The sequence below is a fragment of the Apodemus sylvaticus genome, chromosome 4 (assembly GCF_947179515.1).
Source record: "Apodemus sylvaticus chromosome 4, mApoSyl1.1, whole genome shotgun sequence".
In the NCBI taxonomy this organism is placed as follows: domain Eukaryota; kingdom Metazoa; phylum Chordata; class Mammalia; order Rodentia; family Muridae; genus Apodemus; species Apodemus sylvaticus.
The window spans coordinates 11,405,290-11,413,800 of NC_067475.1; the positions used below are offsets into that span (position 1 = coordinate 11,405,290).

An 8,511-nucleotide genomic window follows, 5' to 3' on the forward strand; every position below is an offset into this window, starting at 1 on the left:
GACTCGCTGATTTCAACTACTACAAAATGCCTTCAACTCATCGCATTCTTGAGAGTCACCAGCACCCGTCTTCATCTTCGTATATAACAATCTCTTTGTTAAAATCCTGCACCAGTAGCCTCAGTAGTTAGAGACTAGTCATTTTATTAGACAAAACTATCACAGATCCTAAAAAGATAATTACATAAAGAAACAGGATGTTAACACACCCTGCTTAACAATGGCGAGGAGGGGATGACCCCCCCCCCAGAAGATACTATAAGAAGAAGCGGAAAGGAGTGGGAACAGATTATAATGGGGGTCTGTAAACACTTACGGCTTGTTTATTAAGCCTATGACAGCTTGGCTCAACAAAGAGGGAATTAGATGGAGATGCTAATGACTTCGCTCACAAATACTTCCAAGAGCGTGTGACCCAAATCAGAATCTCAGGAACTGAGTGGGAAACCATCTGTGATGGAAATCAGAAGTGATTCCTTCTGCCCGAGCCCTGGAGTGTCTGCAGAGACTGCCTTACTGCAGCTAAACCCTCGAACGCGGCTGCCTTCGAGGACCCTAGTTAGCTGTTTAACTCTGTGGCCTTCGCTGAGACTCAAGCAAGGACTCGCAGAAGCAAAGGTGGAGTTCCCACCCCATCAGTCTAGGTTCCCGCTCTCTGGCCCTTTGTCATGTCTTCCATCCCCTCCTCTCAGGATTTTCAGCTAGGAGCTTTTCCAGGAGACCTTACCTTATTTAGCTATGCACAGAGTACGTCATCAATAACTATTTGCTGAATGATGAGGTGAATGACTAAATGTGAACATTAGCAGCTTGCTTTTTTTCTCTGCTAAAATAAAACAGAAGTGATCTTACTTTCAGCAAATGGCTACAGATGAGAACGTTCATATTCTGAAATTTCAAGGATAATAAGTTCATCCCTAAAGATAAACACCGCGTGGAGCTCACACACTAAACGACACTCTGGTTAAAAACAAAAGGAAAAGAGAAAAATGAATTAATGGTTGGAAAATCCAACATTTGTGCCCCCCTTTAAAGAGTTAATGGTTTTACTGAGTTTTGTCCCTCACTGTCTCCTGTAGCTAGCTTTAAAGTGTCTATTTATCTTCCCTTGATATAAATATTATTGAATATATGACATACATGAAATAGTCAATTTCCTTTGTATATGCCTAGTTGTGGCTGGTTAATTATGGGCCTCTGATGAGGAAAGACGGAAAAAATGCACAGTTTGCATCCGAATAATATTCCTCATAGTCTTGTAACCGAGAAAAGTGAACTTATTCATCAATGTAACATTATCTTGGTTGAGTGCTTGGCCTGTAAAAAGAAAAAAAATAATTCACAAAGTGCAGGAACACCACAGGAAAGCGATCTCTTTGCTCCATGTTTTCAGGGAGCTACCCTTGCTGCTTTACGCTTGCAGGGTGGGGCTTCTAAATTAATATGTAGGTTAAAGAGTTCCTGAAAGGGGGGAGCCTTGACAGTTGTCAGCACTTACACAGCATCTGCAAGTATGTGTGGTAAAACTGGTTCTGATCGCAACTGCACTGGAACAGGCTGGATCTGGCCTGGATCCCAGGAATGAGCACATTTCCAAGTTTCTCAGGTAACTCTCAGACAAGTTGTCCCCGGAAGCTGCTGAAAGAGTCTCAGCTCCTTAGGAGTTAAGGAGTTTTTCTTTCTATGCCAAGTTGTATTCTAGGAACAACAAACATCTTCCTTACCTGCATTAATTGCAACCAAGTTGATCGTGATCTGTGAGTAGGGTGACGTTTAGGAATCCTATTTATTTGTTTATTTATTTATTTATTTATTTGCTTGTTTGTTTGTTTGTTTTTCGAGACAGGGTTTCTCTGTGTAGCCCTGGTTGTCCTGGAACTCACTCTGTAGACCAGGCTGGCCTCGAACTCAGATATCTGCCTGCCTCTGCCTCCCAAGTGCTGGGATTAAAGGCATGCGCCACTACTGCCCGGCTAGGAATCCTTTTTAAAAGAATAAAAATAACTGAGGATTACCAAATACAATTAAAAAAAAAAAAAACCCTTACATTTTGAGACTGTATTTTAGGCTAGGTGTGGTTATATACCCATAAGCACAGGACTCAGAAATATGAGACAGAGGAACTAGAAATAAAAGGCTGCCTTCTTCTAAATTAGTAAATTATCACATTGATAATTCATAGACTCATTAACTTGACTCTTTATCGGATAGTATTCAAAGTCCCCATGTGTGTTGCCAATACACCATCAGATTCCCACCTGAGGGTTTCTTTGTTTTGGTTTTTGGTTTGGTTTGGTTTTGGTTTTGGTTTTGGTGTTGTTTGTTTAGTTTGTTGTTTTTTGTTTTGTTTTGCTTTGCTTTTGTTATTTTGTAACTTCTCGAGTGAACCCTCTTTTCCTTCCTCATCAACAGTGTGAGCTTCTAGTTGACTGTATTATTCCTCTACATAGACTTGGTGTTGGTGGTCCCATGCTCCTGGGTTGTAGGAGAGATACCCAGAAGAGCCGTGACAAGCTGTGCATATCCTCCAGCGGCTCTGCATGCCTCTCAGAGGCAGACCCTCTCTGACTTTGTCAATGCTCCTCTTCAACAAGGGGAATCCTAGCAACCAGAATGCAAAGACACCCCCTACTCCCACCCCCATTTCTCACCCCCATCCCCACCCTTACCCCTATCTTGCTGCCAGTAAGACTTAAAACTGATTTCAGAACTACACAGTGCCCAAGAAGAATCCAGAAAAACAGGCCTTGCAAGGGTTCCCATTTCAGTCTGTTGCATTAGATAACATAGCTTTTGGCTAATCACAGTTCTGTACAAGGCCCCATTCTTCCTTGAACTTAAGCATAAAATACAGCCTTGTCAGTGTCCTCGGTTCCTCTACTCTGAAGGCCTCTGTGCCATATGAAACCAATAAAATACTTTCTTGTGGCAGGACATGGTGGCTCATATGTGTAATCCCAGCACTCAGGAGGCTGTACCAAGATGATCACTAAGATTGGAAGGCTAGACTGGGCTATGTAGCCAGTGTAAAGCCTGCCAGAGCAGCACAGGAAGGCCCTGTCACCAAAGAGAAAGGAGAATGAGAAAGGGGAAGGGAAGGGGGAGGTGAAGGAGCGGGAGGGGGAGAATGGGGAAGAGGAAGGGTAAAGAGGAACAGATGGAGGGAAGGACATGTTAAGCCTTTCTTTTGTTAACGTGTCTTTCGTTAGCCACAACTATCATGACAGATAAGGAGCGACATGGCGGCCTCCTGCCTTAGCATGACATCAGTCAGGGTAGAGAGAAAAGTTGTACCTTGTCTTGAGATGAATTAGACTCTATTCCTCAGAGAAGTGTCCCTTGACTATCCACCCGTGGTCTCCTTGTCTCCGGTGTGGCCAGGTCATCTCTTTGAAAGATTTTATATATGTGTTCAGTCTTTTTCACCTTTAAGATGGCTGTCCTGTGATAGGCTATTTAAAAAGTCAGTAGTCCTTGAACCACAATGGCAAAGTTCAGTGACCATCAACCCCCAACTACCACTTCCCGTGAGACACAGGCCCTTCCACACAGCTCCTTCCCAAGACAAGGCCATTGGTATTTTGATTTTCCTTTTCTACCTTCTAACAGATGCATACCTTGAGAAGGTCCTGTGTCAGTGAATTGTGAAATGCTCACCTTCTTTGAGTGCTCTACCGCATTCAGCCAGTGGAGTAGCTGAGGAGAGACAGGATTTGTTTATGGCTGTTTGTGAAAAACTGGTCTCTAATTACAACTACCAAGTGCATGGGCTGAAGCTGCCCAGCAGAAAACAAACCAGCACATCTGCCCGCTCAAAACTTAACCGAGCAACAGAATTCACTTTCAAAGTTTTAAAAGAAAAAAAAAAAGAATGCAAGCATTATTTTTAAATGCATGCTTCCCTATAATAATTTGCCTTTGGGCCTGGAAACAATTATAATAAAACTTTGTGGGGAAAACCCCTGCTGTCTGTACGGGGGACATTTCTGCCATGCTTCAAATTAGAGCGCCTATAAATCTTGGAACTGAGCAAACAGGGAAATAAGGATCATATAACATACCTGTCAGTGTTTGGGCTTAAGGAAGGAGCGCAGGGAAGATTCCCAGATCAGGTTTTCTACGTTGTTAAGCCTGATGCACGAACACTTGAACTTCAATTTGCAGCACCGCACACGGACAGATGTGTGTTAAAATGGAATGCACGCTTTGATCGTGGGTTTTTTTTTTTTAATAGAATCATGATCACTTTGGCTCGCTTCTCCATACCAACACATTCATTTGCCCACATGAAAATCTGCTAGTTGCTATAAATAAACACTTAGAAGGCTTCTCTTCAAGCAGAGAGGAAGCTAGGAGTCCAGGTACGCATATCCTGCCCTGTGGCCAGGCGGGCAGGAAAACTGAACATAATAAATGGAACTGAGGGCTTCTTGCCAGTGGCCCAGATGCAGTACAGTGTTAAGCTGGAACATGTTATACTGTTTGGCTTCTCTTGACTTTGTTTTCCTGAGACAGGTTCTCATGTAGTCCAGGCTGACCTGGAGCTCATTATCTGGGCAAGGATGACCTAGAACTTCCAGTCTTCCTGTTTCTGCCTTCTGTGTACTGAGAATACAGGTGTGTACAACAAAGCCCAGTCCATATACACCTGGGATTCTCCCTCATGCCATCATCTCACGGAGAAGGCTCTACCTTTTCACACATCCTGGTTGAACGATTATAAACTCTGTAGACATTACCTGCATCCTTGCCAAATTTCAAACTTTAGAAAATACATTGATATCTTTAGAGCTAACCAGTCTGATGGTAAAGACCTTAGAAGCTGAGAGGCAAAGGCTTACACATTCAAGGCCTTCTGTGGCTCCTAAGTGAGTTCAAGGCTAGATTGGACAACTCACTGAAACTCTGTCTCAGCAGGAAAGCACAGATAACAATGTAGTTGTATGCTGGGGCTGGAGATATGGCTCAGTGGTTAAGAGCATGGACTGCTCTTCCAAAAGTCCTTAGTTCAAATCCCAGCAACCACATGGTGGCTCACAACCATCTGTAATGAGATCTGACACCCTCTTCTGGAGTGTCTGAAGACAACTACAGTGTACTTATATATAATAAATAAATCTTATAAATAAATAAATAAATGAAAACAATGTAGTTGTACTTCTAAGAGGTACCTGCATGGGGCCGACTGTTCAAATCCCAATATCAAAAACAGATAAATAAAATAGTGTTATGTGTTAGGTATTTTCTAATATGCACAGAAGTAAATACATTTTTTTAAATAATGAGCAAAGTTAATTTTTAAAGCATAATAATAAATTTAAAAAACCACTGGAGGAAAAGTGTGACCCTAGTTTTTACAATGACAGATGCCGCACCAGAGAGGACATATAATCTTAGGCTAGACACCTTTAAGCACATCATCCATAATGATGAGAACACATGGTCAAAAAGTCTCCTGTGGCTTTTAGGAATCTGTGGGGAAAAAAACAAAGGTTTTTGGTCCATTGTACACAGTAAGAAATTAGACACCAGATAACTTGGTAGCAGTTGTTGTGTGGAAGACTTGTAATTACAGTAAGAATTCATATTTATTTTTCTATTCCTATAAATCCTAAATTATATATATTATCATATTAAATTATAAATGAGTGAAGAGGTATAGTCTATACTCAATTTTCACTACTTAACAATAATTCTAATAAATTAAGATGTATATTTTTATTTGTTAATATAAATAACATATTTCTCCTTCTGAAAGTCCTCAACAACTTTACATACCTTATACTTGAGTTTTGGTATCTCTGTGTGTGTGTGTGTATGTATGTGTGTGTATATGTATGTGTGTGTATATGTATGTGTGTATATGTGTGTGTGTTGTAATGATGATGTCAATGTTTTTCGAGCCAGTATCTCATGTGGTCCTAGTTGGCTTTGAAGGGGCTATGTAGCCAAGGGTGACCTTAAACACTTCATCCTCCTATCTGTTTCCTGAGTGCTGGGATTATACGTATACACCACATACCAGATTTTTGCAGTACTAGGGGACTGAGCCCCCAGCTTTTTGTATGTTATGAAAGCATACCCAGATCAGCTTCAGGCTTTTGAAAGTCCACTTTCTTAGATAATTTCTTCATCTCTCTAGTTCTGTGTCTGTCAAGATATCTTCCAAAGCTGTGAGAAGGGAAGCTTTTCAAGTGCGTGAACTTTCACACTAAAGAAAACAAATAGAAGTTATAAGAGAATAAGTTTCCCTGCAGATTGCAGCCAGGGACACCTCTATCCTTTGGATCGATTTCGGCTCAGCGGGCATTTTCCACGTTTCCTGAGATTCTTGCTGTTCTTTTGATAATGAGCTAAAGTGTATTGTTTTGTCCTCCAGAGCTGCAGATCGCTACTAACACAAGGAATTTTGATTTGGAGATCTTTTGCTAGCGTAATTATACATTCTGTCCCAGATTGCATTGATGGGAAGTAAACAGCGCCTCTCCGTCTGTTGCCAGGCATAGGGGAAAGGCCAGATGGGTTCAGTAGCTAAAGCTAAGGAAGACGCTCTCAGCTCTCATAGGTCGTGGGTAGGAAGTTCAATATTATTGCGTGCCTAATGGCAGCTGCTTCTGTTTGAACTCCGGGCTATGGAAGATGAAGTACATTAAATGGTAGATCATTAAATATCATCTGGGTAAAAGCACAGGGTATACATTGTCTTCTTACATGCAAGGAGCTTGGCTTTTACATGCAGATAGCCCAACAAGGACAGAGCGACCCACAGGAAAACCACACAGGGTAAGCTTAGAGAGTGACTTCTGGTTTGTAGGTGACGAGTACATAATTGAGCAAATACTCCTCTCCAGAAATGCTAACAGACAGCCTCGAGTCTGACATGGCCATGAAGTATTTAGGGACATGTGGTCCCTTCAGAGCCTCTTTCCTACCACTATGTGTTTTTTCATTAGGAAAAGAAAAAATAATAAATTATGTCCACCTAATACTACAGACTCATCACAGAGCCTACAGTCTGCCTATTTCCTTTCACTATTGATCCACACCTCTTGGGCAGACTTAACTATCTTAACAGCAGATGAGGGACAGACCTACTCAGAACTGAGGCTGTGGAGTCAATATGCCTAACACGGTTTTTCAGGACTCTTCCACAAAGTACATCTTTGTCCCCTGCTTCAGCTAGGCAGATCAATGGCGGCACACTAGAGCAGCATTGCAGTGGCCTTCTCCGCGGGGCTCGAATCCACGCTGCCTGACCCCAAACTGGTTCTGAGTTCTTTACTTCACCTCAGCTGTGCGTTTTTCTGTGCTCTGTGGAGGCACTGAAGGTCCCGTGTCCACACAAGTGTCAGCGTTGTCCTGAAACAGCATCATGGCAAGACCCAGAGGTGGCCACAGAACATTCCAGCTGTGTGCTCTCCTTCCGCTTAACTCATAGAGTTGCAGTGAGTCTGCAGAGACTGGTTCATAGCTCCAGTGTTAGATGGATAGCCTCTCACGTATGATGTTCTATGTTGGATTCCCAGCGTGCACACACACACACACACACACACACACACACACACACCCCATACCACACACATATTAACACATACATGTATATGCCACATACACACACAAACAAATGTGTAACACACACACCACATACACATACACTACACACATACAAACACATACATGTATACACCACACACATACACACACACACACACACACAAATATGCACCAAACACATACACACACAAATACACACTACATACATATACACATAGAAGGGGTTATTATTATTCACTCTTTTTGTTTTCTATCTTGTTCCCCTCTTCAACCTTGGAACTGCTTAGACCTTGATGTACTAACTACCTTTGAAAAGGGGCCCTGTTATACCATTCCGGTACAGTTTCAGCCTGGAATATATTATCATTTGTGGGCTATCAGAAAAGGATCTAAAACTCTTCTTAGTACAGTTATTATACACTTATTTCATTCAGTAAGTAAGAAGAAGAATTCTCAATTAATTACTATGAAAGAAAATCATCATTTTTTTTTTACAAATTACAGTATTATTTTTTCAAAATACAGTCTACATATTACAAGTATTTTTGAATCTTTCAAAAGAACATATGTTTTCACTTTGGCAGCACATATACTAGAACTGGAACAATACAGAGAAGATTATCACGGACCCTGTCAAGGGTAACTTGCATATTCATAAAGTGTTCCATATCTAAAAAAAAAAAAAAAAGAAACAACCAAATTTTAATATTTTAAGATACAAAGATATCTTTCATTATACAAACAAATGCATATTTTCAATGTTTTTTAATTATCCCATATATCCGTTAATAGCATGACAGAACGCTACAAATATATCCATACAAAGAGTGATATTAGCAGGTGGTGGCTCATGCCTTTAATCCCAGCCCTTGGAAGACAGCCTGGTTTACAGAGTTAGTTCTGGGACAGCCAGGGCTTCACATAGAGAAACCCTGTATGGAAAACAAAACAAAACAA

At 41.3% G+C, this 8,511-nt stretch overlaps 1 non-coding gene across 1 annotated transcript; it reads left to right on the plus strand.

Moving 5' to 3' along the window:
• The first annotated feature begins 8,122 nt into the window (after positions 1-8,122).
• Positions 8,123-8,228, plus strand: LOC127683844 (U6 spliceosomal RNA). Its single transcript, XR_007977641.1, has one exon. It is a non-coding gene; the product is annotated as a U6 spliceosomal RNA (small nuclear RNA).
• The last annotated feature ends 283 nt before the right edge of the window (positions 8,229-8,511 follow it).